Source organism: Hemiscyllium ocellatum, chromosome 6 (genome assembly GCF_020745735.1).
Source record: "Hemiscyllium ocellatum isolate sHemOce1 chromosome 6, sHemOce1.pat.X.cur, whole genome shotgun sequence".
In the NCBI taxonomy this organism is placed as follows: Eukaryota; Metazoa; Chordata; class Chondrichthyes; order Orectolobiformes; family Hemiscylliidae; genus Hemiscyllium; species Hemiscyllium ocellatum.
Genome location: NC_083406.1, coordinates 114,052,634 through 114,075,706, shown reverse-complemented (window position 1 = coordinate 114,075,706; position 23,073 = coordinate 114,052,634). Strand labels below are relative to the sequence as shown.

The window sequence follows — 23,073 nt, the reverse complement described above, 5'->3', positions numbered from 1 at the left end:
GTGCTAACAGTACCTGTCCAGCAATAACTTGCTCAATAACACCCATTTTGGGTTCCACCAGTGTCACGCAGCTCCTGACCTCATTACAGTCTTGGTTCAAACATGGAAGAAAGAGCTGAATTCCAGGAGTGAGGGGAGAGTGAAAAGCCTTGATATCAAGGCCACATTCAATCAAGCCTGGCATCAAGGAGCCCAAACAAAACTGGAATCAATGGGCATCAGGGGCAAACTCTCCACTGGCTGGAGACATATGTGGCATATATAAAGATGGTTGTGACTGTTGGACGTCAATAATCTCAGCTCCAGGACATCTCTGAGGAATTCCTCAGATTAGTATCCTAGATCCAACCATCTTCAGCTGTTTTACTAATGATCTTCCCTCAAGCATAAGGTCAGAAGTGGGATGTTCAAAGATGGATACACAATGGTCAGCATCATGCATGACTCCTCAAATACTGAAGCATTCCATGTTCAAATGCAACAAGGCTTGGACTGACAACTGGCAAGTAATATTCATATCACGCAAACTTCAGGCAATACCCACCTACAATAAGAGACAATCTGACCACCGCACCTTGACATGAACTGGTGTAATCATCAATGAATCCCCCACTATCAACATCCTGGAGGTGACCAGAAACTCAACGAGACTCACCACACAGTGGCTGCAAGAGCAAGTCAGTGGCTAGGAATACTGCAAGTAACTCCACTTCTGACTCACCAGAATCTCTTCATCATCTAAAAGGAAGATGTCAGGAATGTTGGAAATACTCCCCACTTGCCTGGATTGGCACACCTCCAATAAAACAGAAGAAGCTTGACACCATCCAAAACAAAGCAGCCTGCTTGGCTGGCATTACATTCACAAGCAACCACACCGTTCAACACCGATGCTCAGTACTAACAGTGTGTACTATCTACAAGATGTGCTGCAGAAATTCACCAAAGATCCTCAGACACCTTCCAATCCCTTAACCATTTCCATCTAGAAGAACAAGGGCTGCAAATATATGGCAACACCACTACCTGCAAGTTCCCCTCCAAGCTCCACACTATCTTGACTTAGAAATATATCAAGAGTCAAAATGTGAGGCTCTGGAAAAGCACAGCAGGTCAGGCAGCATCTGAGGAGCAGGAAAATCGATGTTTCGGACATAAGCCCTTCACCAGGAAGGGCTGATGCCCGAACATCAACTCTAGCTGCTTCCTGGATGCTGCCTGACCTGCTGTGCTTTTCAAGCCCCACACTTTACTACACTGACTCTCTAGCAGCGGCAGACTTCACTTTCTCTTGGAATTATATTGCCATTTCTCCACTGTCACTAGGTCAAAATCCTGGAATTCCCAGTCTAATGGCATTGTAGCTCTGCCAACTGCACATGGACTGCAGTGGTTCAAGAAGGCAACTCAGTACCATCTTCTCAAGGGCAACTAGGGACAGGCAATAAATGCTGGCCAGCCCAGTGACACTCCCAACCCATGAATAAATGATAGAAAAAATTTGTAATAGTTGGAAATCCATGCATTAAGTGTATTTGTGTTTGAATTGTTCACATTCCAGATGAATTGTTGTGAAAATCTAGTTTTTAAGTCTTTTTAATATAGCTTCGTGCTTAGCAGTTATAATTTTAATGTTGAAAAGAATGAAGTTTGATTTGGAAACTGAATCGGAACGTTAATGTAACTGCAATCCAAACAAGCCTGAGTTTATTCCACTTATAAGATAACTTGTGAATACGTTGCAGAGGAGGAAAACCTAAATAAAGAGTGGGCTCAGCTCTAAGTTTGTCTATCTCTATCTCAATGAAAGATATATACTGAGCATATTGTTCCCAGACCCAAAAAAGATGAGATCAGTTGGAAAAGCTTCTTCACAAAGTCTGAAGTCCTGGAGAAATCATGATTAAAGCCATTGATAACATGAATTATTTATATGGATTATCAAATCAAAGAGTTTAGATTACTTACTTACAGTGTGGAAACAGGCCCTTTGGCCCAACAAGTCCACACCGACCCGCAAAAGTGCAACCCACCCAAACCCATTCCCCTACATTTATCCCTTCACCTAACACTGCGGGCAATTTATCACAGCCAATTCACCTAACCTGCACATTTTTGGGACTGTGGGAGGAAACCGGAGCACCTGGAGGAAACCCACACAGACACGGGGAGAATGTGCAAACTCCACACAGTCAGTCGCCTGAGGCAGTGCTAACCACCGTGCCACCGTGCCGTCCATTGCCACCATGCCGCCCATGTTATGTTGAAGGCAAAATATTTGTCTGCATTTCTGGTTGGATCATTCCAAAACAAATGAAGTAGTTTTGGTTAGAACTCTGGTGAAAAGATCATTGGTTAATTTATCTGCATGTTGCTGATAGATAGTGGAGTTTGGATTCTATGATGGAAAGGCACCTGTAAGATTTGTTCCAGCTTGCAGCTAGTGGAAGAAATTTATAGTGCTCCTCACAGGGCTTTGCAGCAAAAGGCAGTTAGCAGAGTTAGCTTAGAATGGTGCAAAGGAACTATAACAATTGAGTAAATTGCGATCAGGCTAGGGTAACTTCAAACTTATGGAATGAGGTTAGCAACCAAGAAATTGTGAGTTCATTTTTGACCATGATAAGTTTTAATAATCAAATTGAAGAAATCTATTTAAAAAAGAAACAAAAGAACTGCTGATGCTGTAAATCAAAAACAGAAATTGCTGGAAAAGCTCATCTATGAAAAGAAAGCGGAGCAAGTATTTCAGGTCTGGGTCCTTTCTGAGGGAGGGTCACCAGACCCGAAATATTAAGATTAGATTAGATTGGATTCTCTGAATTCTCTACACAGATGCGGCCAGACCTGCTGAGTTTTTCCAGCAATTTCTGTTTTTGACTCTGAAGAAATCTGTTGCTTTATAAGAGTATACTGGAACTGATGCATCAAATTCCTTGAGGAAAGGGGGCTTGAATTGGTTTGCATGCGATTCTACCCAAAAGCAAACAACGAATCATTCAGCAAATCTGACTTCTATATATTTAAGGTGATTTAAAAACCTACTCTGTTGATCAAACAAGCACTCATCTTGAGTTTTTTCAACAATTGCAAAATACTATCCAAGTGTGTTTCAATTTTGTAGGTAAGTCAAAAGTTTGATTTTTCTTGAAAAAGATATTTAATTAAACTAGCTGTCAAGCGATCCTCTTGGCTGGAACATGAGCTCAGAGCCTTTTGGGTACTGAAATTGGAATGCTTGCGTATTGAAATGATGTTGTACATGACAAGGAATTCTCCAGCTAGCAAGGTCACATTTCTTGTTTGGTACCAGCGTGAAGGGGGCAACACAATATTCAGTAAACAGTTGCTGAAAAGTCTTAAAGGTAAGAATTCAGACAAAAATTAATGGAGAATTGGCAAGCTACAATAAACCCCATCCAAAACCATTGGGTAATTATTTTAATTGGCTTGAGCTATTCCAAGATTTCTCACAAAGTTTGACAATTGAAAGTTTTCTGTGAAGTCATTAGTGAAGTTTTAGGAAAAATAGCAGGATTTTCAGATTGGCTTAGTGTCTAATACTTATAGCATGCTATCAATGTGTAACAGCTACAAAATCAAATGTACTGGAATTTTTCATGTGATAGCTTTCAAAATAGACAGTGTACAGCATCAGCAAGTGAAAGTAGATAGTTTAAAGTAAGCAGTTAATTATTTAAAATTATTATCAAAGAACTAATATTTAAAGCTTAGCTAAGAATGCAGAAATTGATTATTTGGTCATTGTAACATGGGGGCTTGCTGTGTGCAAATGGATTGTTGTGTTTCTAAAATGATGAACTATGAATGCTTCTTTAACTCTGAATGGTTTTGAGATGTTAGAACTGTGAACGGTTCTACAAAAATGAACATTGTTTTTCATTTTTATACTGCAAATAAAACAAAAAAACCCACTTTAGATTTGAGAAATATGTCGGGTCGGCCAGACTCTCAGATATTGTATTCCATCAGAGCATTTATTTGAATTCCCATCCAAGTTATCACAATTGTAATCCATAACATAATGTACTTTAGCCGCAGCCCACGCTCTATATGCAGCATCAATACCCTGTTACATGAGCCTTCAGCATTGGAACTGCTGGTGCTAAAATGGGAACCGTGGGCTGAATGTTAATAGCCTTTGTCTACCTCTCAGGATGAGTGTTTGTCCAACTGCATTGGCTGCTCATTTATCCTAGCTATCACCACCTATTCATCTCACTTGGCTCTGAAGGTGAATCTGTGCATTTTCTTCATCAGAAGTGACAGCAAAACCAAGACCTACGCTACCGAATAAAAGAAGCCCCTCATGATTCAGACTTTAAGACAACAGTACAAGGAGAATTAGATTAGACGCCATTAGATTTTCCAACTGACTAATGAAACTATGCTTTTGCAATCAATTCATAGTTTTCTCTTTTATCCTGATAAATCTTCCCACACTTCCTCCCTCTCAGAGGTCTTAATCCCCTTGCTGTGCCACTGTTTCATGGTCACTAGTTATCCTTCATTGTCTCAGGGAGTGGCTATTATTCATATGTGAGCCTTGCTTGTATAGTCATTGTATCTTTTGATCATGGAGTGAGCACAGTAGAGAAACCTTCAGTTAACCTTAACCAACATCCTCACATGCACATCCTAAAGGTATAGTATGCCAGAGTGGGAGTTTGACTGTGGCAGCCTTCCGTCTCGTAAGATGGCGATCTGTGCCATGGTGGTCAACTTTATGTTTTTAACATCGTCTGATGTGGTTCACAGACTGACTCCAGCATGGGCAGTCTCTGCTCCATTTGCCGGAGGGCAAGATGACAAACTGAGAATGTGCATGTTCTTGTTGAGCTCTGTTTTCTTTGCACGGCTCCATTTCAGAGCCAACTAGGTTTCATTTTCTGTTCCTCTGATGCCCCTCCAACTTGAAATAACTCCACGAAGGCCGGTATCCTGTTTCTCAGTCACCCTTTATTTACACTTGTGCAGTACGTGATACTGGGCAAAAGCAAGGACTGCAGATGCTGGAAAGCAGAGTTTAGATCAGAGTGGTGCTGGAAAAGCACAGCAGGTCAGGCAGCATTTGAGGAGCAAGAAAATCGATACTCACCCAGCCAGCTCACAGCTGACTGCTACAGTGAACAGAATCTCTGACACTCTGGTTTATTTGTGTCAGCCAGGGCTCTCTCATTGGACCAGGTTAACAGTCCCAATCAAGGAATTTACACTCTATGAGATCCACCTGACTGAAGTCATTCCAATCACTTCACAAATAGTCTGTGTCCAGAAGTTATAGCTATTGGTGACTGTCAGTGTCAATTTTCACCATCTTTGTGCCTTTCTTGCAGGTGGCCTTGTAGCAGAGATATGGATGTCCAAGAGTTTGTGACCCAGTGATCAGTGGTCAGTTCACTTTATAGAAGAACCTTATGGGGCAGCACAGTGGCTCGCTGTCTCAGTGGTTATCATTGTTGCCTCAGAGTGCAAGGGACCCTGGTTCAGTTTGACCCTCAGGTGACTGTAGGAGAAAATGAGGACTGCAGATGCTGGTGATCAGAGCTGAAAATGTGTTGCTGGTAAAGTGCAGCAGGTCAGGCAGCATCCAAGGAACAGGAGAATCGACGTTTCGGGCTTGAGCCCTTCCTGAAGAAGGGCTCATGCCCGAAACGTCGATTCTCCTGCTCCTTGGATGCTGTCTGACCTACTGCGCTTTTCCAGCAACACATTTTCACCTCAATGACTGTGCAAACTTCACACAGACATTCTCCAACTGTCAGCGTGGGTTACCTCCGAGTGCTCCAGTTACCTTACAGTCCAAAGATGTGCACATTAGCCAATTGGCCATGCTATATTGTCAATGGTTTCCAGGGATGTATAGCCATGGCAAATGTATCGATAAGGGGTCTGGGTGGAGTGCTGTTTGGATGGTATGGACTCGATGGGCCAAATAGCCTGCTTCTACACTATAGGGATTCTATGTAACTCTATGCAATCATTATCCAACTGCTGAACAAGTGTGGTAATGTGTGGCTGACAAATCAGTATATGTTGATGGAATTAATGTTCACCAGGATCTCTGGCTTGGGGAGCAGGCTATCCCAGGGGATGTTTTAATAAATTGAGGCAATGAAGGGTGCAACTGTTTCACCTTTCCCCATACCTAGTGGCTCAGGTCTTGCCACTGTAGGTGAGTGCGCTGAGGATGAAGGTTCGGTAGGCTTGCAGTTTGGTGGTTCTCAATCTGCAGTTGTTGTTGCAAGGTATCTTACTCAGTTTCAACAAGCCTGCTGTAACTTTTGCAATGTGTATTAATTTTCAGTATCAATGAAAGATTGCTGGGTAATTGTGGAGCCGAGCAATATGAAACTCCAGTGCCATATTGCCAATGCTCAGAGATGGAGATGTGGTAACATCCTAGACTATGGCATTGGTTTTCACGCTTCCAACTTTTTCCACATCTGAAAGACCTTGTCTATTTCCAGCTGAGCGTGGCCTTTGGTATGGAACACTGGTGTAGTATTGTCAGCAGGGAGCAATTCTGATGGGAATGTGGCATGGCTGGTTACTGGATGTCAGTCTGTTAATTTGGAACAACTTTCCATCCACTCTGCTGTGTAAGTGAACACCCTCTGTGTGTATGGTCTGTAGGCATCTGGGAGCAGAAATGAGAAGGATATGCCCAAAAATACCAGTGCATGGATAGTCAAGGGACCAATTCAATGCACAGAAGGTCTTCAGGTAAATGAGCATTGTCAACTTAACTGTGAGTTTATCCTAATGGACATGGCCTGAAAAGAAACATGGAATACAGGATCAGTAGGAGGCTATTCCACTTGTTGAACCTGCTCCCCCATTCATAGAGTTATAGAGTCATACAGCACTGAAACAGGTCCCTCGGTCCATCCAGTCCATGCTGACATTTATTTCAAACTAAACCAGTCCCACCCTGCCTGCGTTTGGCCCTAATCCCTCCAGACCTTTCTTATTTATGTACTTATCCAAATGTTTGCTAAACATTGTGATCATATTTGCATCCCCCACTTCCCCTGGAAGTTCATTCCACACACGAACAACTTTTTGGAAAAAAGTTGCTCCATATTTGTTTTTTAAATCATTCTCCTGTCACCTTAAATATATGCTCCCTAGTCTTGAAATCCCTATCCTCAGGAAAAGACACCTGCCATTCACCTTATCTATAGCCCCCATGATTTCATAAACTCCAATTGGATCACCCCTCAAACTCCAACACCCCAGTGAAAATGTCCCAGCATATCCAGGATCATAACTCAAACTTTCCATTCCTGGCAACATCCTGATAAGTCTCTTCTGAACCATCTCCAGCTTAATAACATCCTTCCTATAATAAGATAATCAGAACAAGATATGATATATGTTTGACGGTGGCTGATAATCTGACTCAGTACCCTGTTCCAAATTTCTCCCTATTCACTTTGATCTCTTTAGCCCTAAAACAATATCTACATCTTTCTTAAAATCTGACCAACTGCTACAGTTGGATTTGCAGCTTTGCCCACAGGACGTTAGCATGGATCACTTGCTTATTAGCCAGGTGACACCACCATTATGTCACTACCCTCGGGCAGTGATCCTTTCCTCCAGCAGTGACAGAGACTGATATACAGATGCTGTAAGAGAGCCAGACGTCTGTGCTTGATGAGATCAAGCAGCACAGCATCAAAACCTGGAGCTTTGCCCACGGCAAGGTGAGTCAATAACTTTCCTGTAGGATCAACATCCTGCTCTGGGATAGCAGGCAAACTCCCTACGACAGCAACATTCCTTCAGCAGGAGTATTCTCCCTAAAGTCACGAAAGGGGAGAGTTCCACGTAGCTCTCCAATTATTTCATGCAGTTCTCCACAATGAATTCTTCAGCTTTTGCTTTCTTTGCTGCTGAGATAGAGAATGAATATGGTGCAGAAGGAGGTTATTCTGCCCATCATGCCTGTTTGAATTCTATTGCCTAGTTCCAAGCTCCTGCCTTTTCCCCATATCCTATTTTTCAGGTAGCACACAGTGGCTCAGTGGTTAGCACTGCTGCCTCACAGTGCCAGGGACCTGGGTTTGATTCTGTCATCAGACAATTGTCTGTGTGAAGTTTGCACATCCTCGCTGTGTCTGTGTGGGTGAGCGCTGGTTTCCTCCCACAGTCCAAAGGTGTGCAGGCTAGGGTGGATTGGACATGCTAAATTGTCCATTGTGTTCAGGCTAGGTGGCTTAGCCATGGTAAGTGTAGGGTCATAGGCTATGGGGAATGGATCTGTGTGGGATGCTTTTCAGATGGGCTGAATAGACTACTTCCACACTGTAGGGATTCTATGATTTTTATCCAACCAATCATCCAGTTCCATCTTCAGTGGTGACATTCAAGCCTTAGAGATCATGGGTTCAAGCCTCACTGTAGAATATCCTGAGGCTATTGTATCCCCTGTCTCTGGTTGTCAGGTTGATGCTGAAGTTTTCATGACAAAGAACAAGAGAGATCTTTCAGGTGATCTGGACAGTACTTATCCATCAAGGAACATCACAGAATACAAATTAAGGTGTACCTTCTCAGTGCTAGTGCTTTGCTGCCAGACCTACTGAGATTTTCCAGAAATTTGTGTTTTTGTTTTTGTTTTTGATTTCCTGCATCTGCAGTTCAGGCCTCTGGCTTCTCTCTATCTCTCTCTCTCTCTCTCTTTCTCACACTCACTCTCTCTCTAGGCTTCATCTCCACCTATTTTCCAGCAATTTCTGTTTCAGTTACATCACTGTTGCTTGTAGACACAGTTTGGCAGCTATGTTTTCTTCCACGGGAACCCAGGGCCTTTTACTGTAAAGTAATTTGGAATGTTCTGAGAAAGAATGGGGAGATTATGAGGGTACAAAAAGGGTAATTCGCCATTGTGCTACTAGACCATAGGGCTGCTCTCAGAGAGAGATGACTGATGGTAGTTTAACCTGAGGATCACCACTGCCTTAGGCAAGGGAAAGATTGAGAAGGAGAGACCTTCAGCTGATGTGGAAATTGAGCTGATGCTGTTGGCATCACTCTGCATTGCAAAGCCAGTCAACTCAGATTAAAGACTTTCATATAAAGGTACAAGCAATGGAACAGAAAAGATTTAGGTGAATGGTGTCAGGAATGAAGTTCTTCGGTTGTGGGGATGGATCAGAGAAGCTAGCCTCTCCTCTTTTAAGGGAGAGAAAATTGCAAGGAGCTTTGATAGCATTCACGGAAATGTTATCCTGCAGAAAGATGCCATTCAGCTCATTGTGCCTGCATTGGCTTGGAATCCCTAGAGGGTGGAAAGATGCCATCCTGCCCATCGAGTTCACACTGACCCTCCCAGTGCATCCCACCCAGACCCACCCCTATCACATATCGTCTGTCATGGCTAATCCACCTAATGTGCTCATCCCTGGACACTATAGGCAATTTATAGAGTCATAGAGATGCATAGCACGGAAACAGACCCTTGGGTCCAACTCGTCCAAGCCGACTAGATATCCCAATTCACCCTGACCGGCACATCTTTGGACTGTGAGAGGATACCAAAGCACCTGGAGGAAGCCCACACAGGAACAGGGAGTATGTGCAAACTCCACACAGACAGTTGCCCAAGTTTACAATCGAATCCAGGTCCCTGGTACTGTGAGGCAGAAGTGTTAATCACTGAGTCACAGTCCCACCCAAAGCATGTTATCACTTTGTGCCATGTTCCTGTTTTTCCAATAACCTTGAATGTTAAATCTATTTACATAACCATTAAATAAATATCTTTATTGAACCAGCCTTCACTACACTTCCAGGCAGTGCGTATTAGGCCCTAACTACAGTACAGTTGGGGCCAACATGGTGGCTCAGTGGTTAGCACTGCTGCCTCACAGCACCAGAGACTCCGGTTCAATTACAGCTTCAGGTGACTCAGTGTGTAGAGTTTACATATTCATTCTGTATCCAGTGCTCTGGTTTCCTCCCATACTCTAAAGATGTACAGGTTAGGGTGGATTCAACGAGGTAAAAACAATGACTGCAGATGCTGGAAATCAGATTTTGGAGTAGTGGTGCTGGAAGAGCACAGCAGTTCAGGCAGCATCCAAAGTGCAGCGAAACCGACGTTTCGGGCAAAAGCCCTTCATCAGGAATAAAGGCAGTGAGCCTGAAGCATGGAGAGATAAGCTAGAGGAGGGTGGGGGTGGGGAGAAAGTAGCATAGAGTACAATGGATGAGTGGGGGAGGGAATGAAGGTGATAGATCAGGGAGGAGAAGGTGGAGTGGATCAGTGGAAAAGGAGCTAGGCAGGTAGGACAAGTCCGGACAAGTCATGGGGACAGTGCTGAGCTGGAAGTTTGGAACTAGGGTGAGGTGGGGGAAGAGGAAATGAGGAAACTGTTGAAGTCCACATTGATGTCCTGGGGTTGAAGTGTTCCGAGGTGGAAGATGAGGCATTCTTCCTCCAGGCATCTGGTGGTAAGGGAGCGGCGGTGAAGGAGGCCCAGGACCTCCATGTCCTCGGCAGAGTGGGAGGGGGAGTTGAAATGTTGGGCCACGGGGCGGTGTGGTTGATTGGTGCGGGTGTCCCGGAGATGTTCCCTAAAGCGCTCTGCTAGGAGGCACCCAGTCTCCCCTTAGTAGAGGAGACGGCATCGGGAGCAACGAACACAATAAATGATATTGGTGGATGTGCAGGTAAAACTTTGATGGATGTAGAAGGCTCTTTTAGGGCCTTGGATAGAGGTGAGGGAGGAGGGATGGGCACAGGTTTTACACTTCCTGCGGTGGCTGGGGAAGGTGCCAGGATGGGAGGGTGAGTTGTAGGGGGGGCGTGGACCTGACCAGGTAGTCACGGAGGGAACGGTCTTTGCGGAAGGCGGAAAGGGGAGAGGAGGGAAATATATCCCTGGTGGTGGGGTCTTTTTGGAGATGGCGGAACTGTCGGCGGATGATTTGGTTTATGCAAAAGTTTGTAGGGTGGAAGGTGAGCACCAGGGGTGCTCTGTCCTTGTTACGGTTGGAGGGGTGGGGTCTGAGGGCGGAGGTGCGGGATGTGGATGAATTGCGTTGGAGGGCATCTTTAACCACGTGGGAAGGGAAATTGCGGTCTCTAAAGAAGGAGGCCATCTGGTGTGTTCTATGGTGGAACTGGTCCTCCTGGGAGCAGATATGGCGGAGGCGGAGGAATTGGGAATACGGGATGGCATTTTTGCAAGATGTAGGGTGGGAAGAGGTGTAATCCAGGTAGCTGTGGGAGTCAGTGGGTTTGTAAAAAATGTCAGTGTCAAGTCAGTCGTCATTAATGGAGATGGAGAGGTCCAGTAAGGGGAGGGAGGTGTCAGAGATGGTCCAGGTAAATTTAAGGTCAGGGTGGAATATGTTGGTGAAGTTGATGAATTGCTCAACCTCCTCGCGGGAGCACGAGGTGGCGCCAATGCAGTCATCAATGTAGCGGAGAAAGAGGTGGGGAGTAGTGCCAGTGTAATTACGGAAGATCAACTGTTCTACGTAGCCAACAAAGAGACAGGCATAGCTGGGGCCCATACATGTGCCCATGGCTACCCCTTTGGTCTGGAGGAAGTGGGAGGATTCAAAGGAGAAATTGTTAAGGGTGAGGACCAGTTTTCAAAATTGCCCATAGTGTCCAGGGATATGCAGGGTCGCCAGGTTAGCCATGAGAAATGCAGGAACAATGTGGCATGCTCTTCAAAGGTTTGGTGCAGTCTCTATGGGCCAAATGGCCTGTATCTACACTGTAGGAATTCTATACTCACTTTTCTTAAAAACAGTTCACGCAATGTGTTTGCTTCTGTTGCAAATTACCTCATAAGTGTGCCATTTCATTCTCGATCCTTTGATGTCATGTCCTTCAAAATCATCAGCAACTTGGATGGACTAAATGGGAGAAATTCCTTGTATTGGCTTACGAGTCAAGAAACAGATTTGAAAAAACTGGCAAAAGAACCAAGAGCAACATGAGGGAAAATATTTTACGCAATAAATGCTCTGGATTTGGAATACAATGCCTACGAGCTTAGTAGAGGAAATTTAATTTTGACTTTCAAAACCGAACAGGATCAGTTATTGACAATAGCACGGTGCAGGGCTGTGCTGAGATATGGTGATGTGGAGGGGCAGGGCACATATAGAAGTGGGGCTAACGGAGTTGTCCCTGCAGGAGTGTGGTGAATGAATGGCCTCCTCCTGTGCTGTAACCATTATAAGATTCTGTGTGAAATGTTCCATAAAAGCATGAATGCTTTCTTACCCTTCAAGGTCTCCTTGAGTTGATAACTAGCCAGCTCTTCTCCTGAGGTGGGGGGGAGGGGGAGGAGAGAGAGATGGGGGGGGGCGGGGTGGTAAATCAATTGTTTTTGTGGAGTCATTGATGGAGAGACTACTGTGCTTTATCTGTGACTGTATCAGAGAATTCTCTGACTTTCTCATCAGAGCTAAGGTCCGAACGTCCCAGGTCATCACTCTTTTCTGAACCCTGTCTCTTGCACCAATCTGTTAGAAGATATGACACCCCCAACCACATGCAGTGTTTTTTTTAGATTAGACTTACAGTGTGGAAACAGGCCCTTCGGCCCAACAAGTCCACACCGACCCGCCGAAGCGCAACCCACCCATACCCCTACATTTACCCCTTTACCTAACACTACGGGCAATTTAGCATGGCCAATTCACCTGACCCGCACATCTTTGTGACTGTGGGAGGAAACCGGAGCACCCGGAGGAAACCCACGCAGACACGGGGAGAACGTGCAAACTCCACACAGTCAGTCGCCTGAGTCGGGAATTGAACCCGGGTCTACAGGCGCTGTGAGGCAGCAGTGCTAACCACTGTGCCACCGTGCCGCCCATGACGGTGTACAAGATTAGAATGTCTTGTTACGAATGTTATTTTCTCAAATGTCCTCAAGGTGTGTTTGATTAGCCTTGCTCACAGCAGCTCCATGATGGCTGAATACTTTGGTGCATGAAGTCAATAATCACATCAGATGCTTATCATCTCTGCAGAATAGCCAATGGGTAATTTTTTTTTTTATGTATCCATATTTTACCCTGAGCTGTTATAATATCCATCCTCTCACATGTGCACACATTAAATTCTACCTAATGCACAGTTGCAGGGCTGGGAAACGGCTGAATGTTTTAGCTCTTTAGGCCTTCCTATGAATTCAGAATTAATTTACCAATCGTAACAAGTGAATGATGGACTTGTTTGGAAGGATGTTGGGAACTAATGTGGTCTGACTCAAGAGGACTGAAATGCACGCCCCTTTGGATTTTGCAGTCAGTAGCTCACCACTCTTTGCAGTGTAGTGAATTTTCTGAAAGTATAATTGCAGTATTGAAATATGATAAACCTCAGTTACGGAGGTGCCTTGTCTCCACTTAATTCATTAATTCTTCAATTGGACAAGCTTGTTTGCCAAATGTGCAGGCGTGATAAGTTCAATCTCAGTAATTGGACTCGACAGTGACTGATTTCTGTTCAAATCTGGTGGGGTCATTCAGCCATATCTTGTCTTGAAACTCACCCTTTCGACAGCAGAGTTGTGTCTGCAGGAGGCAGCTGCTGGAGGTAGAAAGGCGGCAACTTTGACTCTGTCCACTAAATATTTATCTTAACCGTGGAGTGGATCTAAAAGGCGGGAATGTGAAATGAACAAGCCTCTAAAAACTTTGCAAATGTGAAGGAATTTAAAAAAAATGTGATTCCCTACATTGTGGAAACAGGTCTTTTGGCCCAATAAGTCCACATCAACCCTCTGAAGAGTAACACACCCAGACCCATTCCCCTACCCTATATTTACCCCTGACTAATGCACCTAACACTATGGGCAATGTGGCATGGCTGATTCACCTGACCTGCACAGCTTTGTATTGTGGGACAAAGCTGGAGCACCTGGAGGAAACCCATGTAAACACAGGGAGAATGTGCAAACTCCACACAGACAGTCGCCTGAGGTGGGAATTAGACCCTGGTCCAGTGAGGCAGCAGTGCTAACCACTGAGCCACTGTGCCACCCACTAAAATATGGAATGCTTCACAAATTTGTGTGTCATCCTTGACAAGGGCCATGCTAATTTTCTCTATTGTTCCACTTTCAATAAATGTGCTGCCAAAGCGAGCACAAAGAAGGTGGTTGGGAGTGAGAACAGCGAGCACTCTGTCCCTGGGTGGTTCCAAACCACCAATCTTTCGGTTAACAGCCAACACACTGACGAATTGCACCATAGAGAAAATTCTACCACAATTGGAGTGGTAGAGTATAGAATTGATGAGGTATCACTGTCCATGATTGTTATCTAGTACTGTTCAGGACTGGGTCTGATTGAGACTATAGACAGCTATGTTGCAGATAGACAGCAATATTTATTGAATGTTATTCTCACTATTTATGGGACAAGGCTTTTACATGGACCTATCTCCCATTAAATCTGCTTGTTCTGTGATCTTACATTACTGATGAAGCAGACTGTTTGGTCCACATATATAACACAAACCTCCTACGCTACATTTCCCCAAGTCCCTGACTGTATTCAGTATACTACCTTGTGATAGACGTGTGCCTAAAGCAATTCATATTGTGTTTGCTTAAAATGCAAGTTGGCTATTTCACAATACAATTAAGTCTGATGATAGATGCAGGTGGAGACTGTTATCAGGAATGTGCTATATCCCCAGCTGATGTGTCAATAGAAATAAATAATCAAAAAAGCACCTGTTTGTGGAGGTAATAAACCCAGTGTTATTTTGCCATACTATTAACCCAGAGAGACCCAGGTCATATTCTGGGCATCTAGTTTCCCATCCCAGAATGATAGTTGGTGGAATTTGAATTCAATAAAAATCAGGAATTAGGAGTCTAATGATGACCCTGAAACTGTTGTCGGTTGTAAGAAAATCTACTGTCCTTTAAGAAATAAAACTGCCATCCTCACCTGGTCAATGTGATTCCAGACTCAATGTGACTCTTTACTGCCCCCTGGGAAATTGGGGATGGACAATAAATACTGGTCTAGCCAGTAATGCCTACATCTTGTGAATGAACAAAAAAATGTAATAATGGTATATATGTATGTAGTATGTATATAATTTATATGTATATATATATTTCTATATATATACATATCAATATTCTGCCTGTGGTGGGAAGGCAATGGTCTTAGTGGTATTATCGCAAGGCTATTAATTCAGGAAATTCAGCTACTGAACTGGGTTCAAATCCTCCCATGACAGACAGTGGAATTTGATTTCAATAATAATCTGAAATTAAGAATCTACAGGTGGCCATGAAACCATTGCAGATTGTCAGGAAAAATCTATCAGATTCACTAATGTCCTTCAGGGAAGGAAATCTGCCATCCTCATCTTGTCTGGCCTATGTGTGCCTCCAGATCCACAGCAATTTAATTGATTTTCAAATGCCCTCTGAAATGGCCTAACAAACCATTCAGTTCAAAGGCATAGAACATAGAACATAGAAGGATACAGCGCAGTACAGGCCCTTCGGCCCTCGATGTTGCGCCGACCGAATCCTACCTAACCTATACTAGCCCAATAACTTCCAAATGTCTATCCAATGCCCGCTTAAATGACCATAAAGAAGGAGAGTTCACCACTGATACGGGCAGGGCATTCCATGAACTCACAACCCGCTGTGTGAAGAATCTACCCCTAACATCTGTCCTATACCTACCACCCCTTAATTTAAAGCTATGTCCCCTAGTAACACCTGACTCCATTAGCGGTAAAAGGTTCTTAGTATCTACCTTATCTACACCCCTAATCATCTTATACACTTCTATCAGATCTCCCCTAAACCTTCTCTTCTCCAATGAGAACAGCCCCAAGTGCCTCAGCCTTTCCTCATAAGATTTTCCTACCATTCCAGGCAACATCCTGGTAAACCTCCTCTGCACTCGTTCTAAAGCTTCCACATCCTTCCTATAGTATGGCGACCAAAACTGCACACAATACTCCAGATGAGGCCTCACCAGAGTCTTATACAACTGCAACATGACCTCAGGACTCCGGAACTCAATTCCTCTGCCAATAAAGCCCAGTACACCATATGCCTTCCTCACAGCACTATTTACCCGGGTGGCAACTTTCAGAGATCTGTGTACATAGACACCAAGATCCCTCTGCTCATCCACACTACCAAGTAGCCTACCATTAGCCCAGTAATCCATCATCTTGTTATTCCTACCAAAGTGAACGACTTCGCACTTAGCTACATTGAATTCCATTTGCCACATTTCCGCCCAGCTCTGCAACTTATCTATATCCCGCTGTAACCTACCACTTCCTTCCTCACTATCCACAACTCCACCGACTTTTGTGTCATCCGCAAACTTGCTTACCCAGCTTTCAAGTCCTTCCTCTAGATCATTTATAAAGATAACAAAAAGCAATGGTCCCAAAACAGATCCTTGTGGTACACCGCTAGTAACTGCGCTCCAAGATGAACATAATCCATCAACTACTACCCTCTGTCTCCTTCCAGCCAGCCAATTCCTAATCCAAACCTCTAATGTATCCTCAATGCCATACCTCCGAAGTTTTAGCATTAGCCTACCATGGGGAACCTTATCGAACGCCTTACTAAAATCCATATACACAACATCTACTGCTTTACCCTCATCCACTTCCTTAGTCACCTTCTCAAAGAACTCAATAAGGTTTGTGAGGCACGACCTGCCCTTCACAAAACCATGCTGGCTATCCCTGATCACGTTATTCCTACCCAGATGTTCATAAATCTTATCCCTTACCATTCTCTCTAAGACTTTGCCCACCACTGAAGTCAGACTCACTGGCCTATAGTTACTAGGGCTATCCCTACTCCCTTTCTTGAACAATGGGACCACATTCGCTATCCTCCAGTCCTCTGGTACTATTCCCGTAGACAATGACGACATAAAAATCCAGGCCAATGGCTCTGCTATCTCCTCCCTAGCTTCCCATAGGATCCTGGGGTAAATGCCATCAGGCCCAGGAGACTTATCTATATTCATCCTTTCCAATATTCCCAAAACCTCCTCCCTGCATATTTCCAGGGCATCCATTCTAATTATTTGTGATTCCATATTCACATCAGCAACAGTGTCCTGTTCCTGAGTGAATACTGATGAAAAGTACTGATTTAATGTCTCTCCAATCTCCTCCGCCTCCACACACAACTTCCCACTACTATCCTTGACTGGACCGATACCTACCATAGTCATCCTTTTATTCTTGACATACCTATAGAAAGCCTTTGGGTTTTCCCTAATCCTACCAGCTAAAGACTTTTCATGTCCCCTTCTCGCTTCTCTTAGCTCCCTCTTTAGCTCCTTCCTGGCTACCTTATAACTCTCAATCGCCCCAACTGAACCTTCACGCCTCATCTTTACATATGCCGCCTTCTTCCCTTTCACAAGGGACTCCAATTCCTTACTAAACCACGGCTGCCTCACAAGGCCCTTTACACCATGCCTGACTGGTACATACCTATCGAGGACACGCAGTAGCTGCTCCTTGAACAATCCCCACATCTCATTAGTGTTCTTCTCTTGAAGCCTGTTTTTCCAATCCACACATCCTAAGTCATGCCTCACTGCATCATAATTTCCCTGCCCCCAGCTATAGGGATGTAGGGATGAGCAAATCAGCAATGCCTGTATCTCATGAGTGAATAAAAAAACTATCTGTCGATACACATAATAAACTTGCTTACAGATTATAGGTGTCATCGCCAAGTTTGGCATTTATTTCCCATCATTTGATAACAGTTAAGAGTCAACCATGTTGCTGTTGATTCTGTAGTCACACTTGGCCCAGTACAGCTAAGGACAGCAGGTAGTAAGGATAACGAGGCAGAATATTATGCATAACAATTAATGATAATTTAATTGTCACCTTTACTGAGAAAGACTTCTGCTTCCAGCTGGATGTGAAGCCATGGTAGTGCTGACTCACTGCAAGGAATAATTTTGTTGGGTCAAATATCCTTGTCCTATTTTTAGCTTCCTTTTTTGCTCCTGATGTATTTTATCTTAAAAGTGGAAGGTGGAAAGTTGCTTGGCTTTGGTATATCACAAAGAAGCTATTCAATTCTTGGGATTGTGCCATCCAGGAAAGTAATAGCATTGATTACATCTGAAATAATTCCACAAAGGCTAGTATTCCATCACCAAGTCACCCTTTCCTTACACATAAACAATCCTCAACTATTGTACTGTCTCATAGAGAATCAGATACTAGAGTTTCAGTATCTCTGACTCTCAATTTTTTTGTGTCAACCGGGGCTCCCTGATTGGGCCAGATTAATTAGGGAACTCATATTCTATGAAGTACACCTGGCTGACCTCATTCCAATCACTACAGCCCTTCACCTCTGAGTCCACGGGCATTGGCTGGTCCCTTCTCTTGGAGAGCATCCTGCCGTATTTTAGCACTGGGTCATGTTCGGTCTATTCAGTATTTGACGCAGATGGTGCATAACACACAGAAGGTCGCCTCTTATGCCAAGAGCACCTCAGTAGTCTTTCATTCTCTTCTTCCAGTGGTAAAGGTGTCATGATGCCTATTTCAATCATGTCCATTTCTGATTCACAGTACTCAACAATGTTTGACAGAGAAGGTGAACCACGGGTCCCAACTGACTTTCTGACTGCTCCGAGAGGCAGGGTACATTTTGCTTCCACCACTGCTTTGAGAATTTGTGGCCTCCATACAGTCCACATGCTTATTCAGACCTGTCTTATCTACCCAAAATTTATACATCATTGGTCCTGACCTCACATTAACTCGGTCTCTTATCCAGGCAGAGCCATTTCCGTGATTCTTACACAAAATTTCAAGTGCTGTATCAAACTGTCTGTCTTGCTTGGTGGAGTCTTTGGTCAGGCACTGGAGTTTCTGATGTTATTTCACCCTTCTCCTCAACTGCCCAGGTCAGAGAAAATCAGATTAGACCTGGTGTGGAGTCTTCTCCCCATCAGCAACTCTGCCAGTGCTCTCCTCTTGTTGCATAGTATCTGGTGAGGCTGTCGGCTGTTCCTTCACTCCAGCCTTCAAAGTTTGGATCTTTCTTTCTGCCAGGCCTTTGGATGATGAGTGGTACGGAACTGTTCTTAAATGTTGAATCCCACCCAACTTTAAGAAATAGCCAAATTCCCTGCTAGGAAATGATGACCTGGCTTCTGTGACCACACTTCCCTGACTCAGTGTGCTGAAAAAGATGGATGCAACTTTTCCATTGTTGTCTTAGTATTTAGCAAATGGATCTTGTGCATGTCCAACCACTTTGAATGGACATCTACTATGATTAAAAACATTGAACTCATGAAAGGACCTGTATAGTTGACATTCAGCCAAGTCCAAGGTTTATCCAGTCATTCCCACAAGTGTGGGGGATCTGTTCTGGGCACTGATGCGCCATTGTATCTGTGTCCACGTCCAAGTCTGGACTTCTTGCCAACATATTCATGGAACCCTGGCAGTGTGGAAAGCGGTCCATCTGGCCAATCAGATCTGCACTGACCCTCTGAACTGCATCCCAACCAGAACTCTACCTTATCCTTGTAAAACCAACTAATCACTACGTGTGACCTTGGTTGCTCTGAGTTGAAAAAGCATGGCACTGGAAAAAAACATCAGGTTAGGCAGCATCTGAAAAGCAAAGAGTCAACATTTCGAACACAACCCTTCTTCTTCAGGAGTCCTGAAGAAGAGTTAAGCCCAAAATGTCTATTCTCTTTCTCCTCAGATGCTGCCTGACCTGCTGTGCTTTTTCCAGTGTTATGCCTGATTGACGCTAACTCTCTAGCATTTGCAGTCCTCATTATCTCCTAGTTGCTGCAAAGCCTCTTCCAAGGATGCCCATCTTAAAGTTTTCTTCCTCCCTCCACAAAGATCTCATCGAGACTCTCTCCATTTGCAGCCCAATGGTCATCGCCTCTGCCCTGAAGTTCTTCCATCACATCCTGAAGCAATCCTGTTACAACAGCCATGTCACATTCCTGAGGAAGTGTTATGCCTGAAACATCAACTGTCTTGCTCCTTGGATGTCGTCTGACCTGTTGTGCTTTGTCCAACGGCACGCTTTATCGACGCTGACTCTCCAGCAGTCATGGTTACTCCACCTAGCTTGGACATCCCTGGACACTACAGACAATTTAGCATGGCCAATTCACCTTAACCTGCACATCTTTGGACCGTGTGAGGAAACTAGAGCACCTGAAAGAAACCAACACAGACAAAGGGAAAACATGCAAAGCCCACACAGACAGTAACCTGAAACTGGAATCGAACCTGTGTCCCAGACATTATGAGGTAGCAAGACTAACCACTTAGCCACCATTGCCACCCTCAATCCATAATAATCCATAAACTGTTCTGATCAACTGAGATGAATCTGCTTTCATCTTTACAACCTCCCCAGTTGATTGCCATAAAGTCTTGGGATATTTTTAACATATGTCTAAACCTTTCCCTGGTAAAACAAAGTCAGAAGTTTTCAGCAGAAAGAATGCAGAACCCATTACTGGGTTTTGTTAAGTGAAAGAAAGAATAATTTTATTACATGTTAACCCTGAGAAAATAATAAAGACATAATGTGAGGCATGTGCGCGCACACACGCAAAATTAAGAAGGAATGGTGTCCACATGAACGTGAGGTAAAAGATTATACAGTGTAAATACTTCAGGCAGTCCTTGTGCTTTGTGTTTTTAACATGGACAAAAAAAGGTTAACCATAAATACTGTAAATCTGAAATAAAACCAGAAATTGCTGGAAAATCTCAGCAAGTCTGGCAGCATCTTTGGAGAGAAATCCAAGTTAAAGCATCAGGTTTATTGTCCCTTCTTGAGAACAGAATTCTGTTTTTGTTTTATCTATGTTGTTTAGTTGGTCTCTTAGACCATTAGCTAGTAACCCTTTGAGTTCTGATGAACATTTCTAATTAGTATTGACAGCAGGCACTTATTGTTCTTGAGAATTGGATAAAAAAAAGGTTCTGAACCTGCGTTGAGTGCTTGTTTCATTTCCCTTCTCTCCCAGAAGCAGCTGTTTCAAATATAAGCTTGTTTGCGTATTCTGCCTGTGGAACTGTTTGTTAATTATCGGTGAGGTTCCATCTCCATATGTGAACATTCTTATAAAGGTATAAACTAAAGTAGGGGTAGTTGGTATCATGGTGTTAATCACAGCTTGGCTCTCCATTGTCTGATCCATGTTGGTTGACTGAAAGTTGGTTAATTCTGTATTCAAGTGATCCTGTGGACATTTCAAAGCAATTGTCATATGTCTCATGCTGATATGTCTCATGCTGATATGTCAAAGTTAAAAATTACACAACACCAGCACTAGCTTTTGGACAAACCTGTTGGACTACAACCTGGTATTGCGTGATTTTTAACTTTGTCCAGCCCAGTCCGACACTTGCTCCTCCACATTATGGCTGAGATGTCAGTATAGCTTGAGGAGATAATCTCAAGATACCATTGACACTGTTACAGAGATTGTAATCTGAGAGCATGAGGATTTTATTCTTGAATTTATCTTGGATCACATGAAGCATGATGCTTTACTGGAACCATGCTCCTCTAGTGTAGTCTAATAGTTTCTGTGTACCTGAGGAATGCAATGTCCATTCTTTATAGTTGTATAAAATGTCTATTAGATTGTACAATAACGTGATGTCCATGTCTGCTTTCTTAGGTTAAGATGAGTAGCATAAACATTGCATCAGGTAAAACACTCTGATGGCATGGTGGCTCAGTGGTTAGCACTGCTGCGTCACAGCACCAGAGACCTGGGGTCGATTCCAGCCTCGGGTGACTGTCTGCGTAGAGTTTGCATATTCTCCCCATGTCTGCGAATGTGTGCTCCGGTTTCCTCTCACAATCCAAAGATGTGCAGGTCAGGTGAATTGGCCACGCTAAATTGCCCATAGTGTTAGTTGAATTAGCCAGGAGCAAATATAGGGTAGGGGAAAGGGTTTGGGTGGGTTACTCTTCGGAGGGTTGATGTGGACTTGTTGGGCCGAAGGACCTGTTTCCATATTGTAGAGAGTTAAACTCATACCATAGGAATGTCAGTGGCTATTGATACAGAAATCCCATTAAAATGGTGGTAGATATTTGGAAACCTAATTGAAGGCCAACTGGACAACAGGTTCAGACAACAGAAGTTTTGGACAAAGTAAGACTTTCCCAATCTTAAACAGTATCAGTTTTGTGAGTAAAGGCATTAACCACCAAGGGAACAGATCTAATTTCTTTTTACTGAGAACATACATACTTTCAAAATAAAATAGATTTCTAAGATTGAATTAATGAAAAGAATAAAATAAAAGGACTACAGTGCACTTTTAAGATACAATAGCACCCAAGAAGCTTGAGATCATCCCATTTGATTGCTAAAACATTGTAGCATGAGTACCATCCACAAGATACTCTGAAGAAATTCTCCAAGCTCATGAGACAGCATCTTCCAAACCAACCTTCATTACCATACAGAAGGACAAAGGGAGCAGGTATAGGGGAACCATCTTCAACAGTTCAAGAAGGCAGCCCCCACCCACCTTCTAAAGGGCAACTGGGCAGATACAATAAACGCCAGTCCAGTTGGCAATACCCATATTCCATAAAGCATGTGATTCTGTAGTCGGAATGGAGAGAGCCTATTTGGAAATGGAGATTGTTGGCTGTGAAGCATTGATGGGGCAGCCCTAGAGGTATTTGTGTATGAATGGCTAATCACGTATGAATTTGGGTATGAATGGCTAATAGAGGAGGAAGGTCTTCATGCTAAAAGCAAGTCCACCTTGCTGACCTTGTTACAATCACTACATCCCTCTTTCTCTGAGTCTGAGGGCATAGGCTGGTCTGTTTTGTTGAAGAAACTCCTGAGGTGTTTCAGCACTGGGTCAGGTTTCTCCAACTCAACATTTGATACAAGTATTGTGTAACGCACGGGTGCTTGTCTCTTATGCTAGTGGTACCTCTATCATTGTCTACTTTCAGTGGCAAAAATGTCATGGCAGCTACACAGATTCAT

At 43.7% G+C, this 23,073-nt stretch overlaps 1 non-coding gene across 1 annotated transcript; it reads right to left on the bottom strand.

The window, feature by feature from the left end:
• Positions 1–14,050: 14,050 nt before the first annotated feature.
• Positions 14,051–14,154, bottom strand: LOC132816997 (U6 spliceosomal RNA). The gene has a single exon (XR_009644836.1). It is a non-coding gene; the product is annotated as a U6 spliceosomal RNA (small nuclear RNA).
• Positions 14,155–23,073: the final 8,919 nt, after the last annotated feature.